Source organism: Salvelinus sp. IW2-2015, unplaced genomic scaffold (assembly GCF_002910315.2).
Source record: "Salvelinus sp. IW2-2015 unplaced genomic scaffold, ASM291031v2 Un_scaffold6482, whole genome shotgun sequence".
Lineage (NCBI taxonomy): Eukaryota > Metazoa > Chordata > Actinopteri > Salmoniformes > Salmonidae > Salvelinus > Salvelinus sp. IW2-2015.
Genome location: NW_019947744.1, coordinates 22,330 through 23,805, shown reverse-complemented (window position 1 = coordinate 23,805; position 1,476 = coordinate 22,330). Strand labels below are relative to the sequence as shown.

The following is a 1,476-nucleotide window of genomic DNA, read 5'->3' as shown; positions in this document are numbered from 1 at the left end:
CATCACGTTCCACATGTTTCAAGGAGGGTGCTGATGGCCCCTTATTGAGCTGACTGTAGTTGGCTGACTGTTTTCTGGATCTGTGTAACCTAGTTGGCTGACTGTTTTCTGGATTCTAACCTAGTTGGCTGACTGTTTTCTGGATCTGTGAACCTAGTTGGCTGACTGTTTTCGATCTGTGTAACCTAGTTGGCTGACTGTTTTCTGGATCTGTGTAACCTAGTTGGCTGACTGTTTTCGGATCTGTGTAACCTAGTTGGCTGACTGTTTTCTGGATCTGTGTAACCTAGTTGGCTGACTGTTTTCGGATCTGTGTAACCTAGTTGGCTGACTGTTTCTGGATCTGCGTAACCTAGTTGTCTGACTGTTTTCGGATCTGCGTAACCTAGTTGGCTGACTGTTTTCTGAGCTGGTAACCTAGATGGCTTACTGTTTCTGGATCTGGTAACCTAGTGGTCTGACTGTTTTCGGATCTGCGTAACCTAGTTGACTGACTGTTTTCGATCTGCGTAACCTAGTTGCTGACTGTTTTCGGATCTGCGTAACCTAGTTGGCTGACTGTTTTCGGATCTGTGTAACCTAGTTGGCTGACTGTTTTTCGGATCTGTGGTAACCTAGTTGGCTGACTGTTTTCGGATCTGTGTAACCTAGTTGGCTGACTGTTTTCGGATCTGTGTAACCTAGTTGTGACTGTTTTCGGATCTGTGTAGCCTAGTTGGCTGACTGTTTTCTGGATCTTGTGAACCTAGTGTCTGACTGTTTTCTGGATCTGTGTAACCTAGTTGCTGACTGTTTTCTGAATCTGTGTAACCTATATTCTCCAGCTGTTCTGTTTGTAACATTCGACCAGGACCGAGGCTACCACACACCGCCTCAGTGTTAACAGTGGACTTCCTACTAGGGCACACCGCCTCAGTGTTAACAGTGGACTTCCTACTAGGGCACACCACCTCAGTGTTAACAGTGGACTTCCTACTAGCGCACACCGCCTCAGTGTTAACTGTGGACTTCCTACTAGCGCACACCGCCTCAGTGTTAACAGCATAAATCTGGTTCATAGACACATGATTTCTGCATACATTAGCTGTAGGATCAGCAGAGGCATTCAGGCTCAGTTAGACGGACATAAATTAGCTTACTTACACTGTGTCTACCAATGCCCCTGGTGTAATGTACATTTTCTAAAGCATTATGATGACTCAGCGACACAACGGTAGGGATTAACAGAGCTGGGCTAGGGTCATTGATAAGTCATTGTCTCAACGCAGCCTTATAATGCTGTGAAAGGATCTAGAAACCCACAGGATTTGGGTGGATCCCATCCACCTTATAAAACGTGTTTTGTTTCCAAAATGGTATTGAAATTGTCAACAGAAGTTACAGCTATTGAGCTGTAATAATCACGTAGCCAGTTGTGAAGAGAAAGAATCCTGCTAAAGCGTCCAATGCCAACATTCAGAAAGAGCACAGGGCCAG

General features: G+C 45.3%; 1 long non-coding RNA gene across 5 annotated transcripts; it reads right to left on the bottom strand.

Annotated features, from left to right (window-relative positions):
• Positions 1-207: 207 nt before the first annotated feature.
• On the bottom strand, positions 208-858 carry LOC112078911 (uncharacterized). Of its 5 annotated transcripts, XR_011478969.1 has the most exons (4): positions 615-858; positions 547-579; positions 450-482; positions 208-385 (listed from the first exon to the last, which is right to left on the bottom strand). It is a non-coding gene; the product is annotated as an uncharacterized lncRNA (long non-coding RNA). The 5 variants fall into 5 exon arrangements; XR_011478967.1 differs by having other exon boundaries at positions 547-858; XR_011478970.1 differs by lacking the exon at positions 547-579.
• Between the last annotated feature and the right edge of the window lie 618 nt (positions 859-1,476).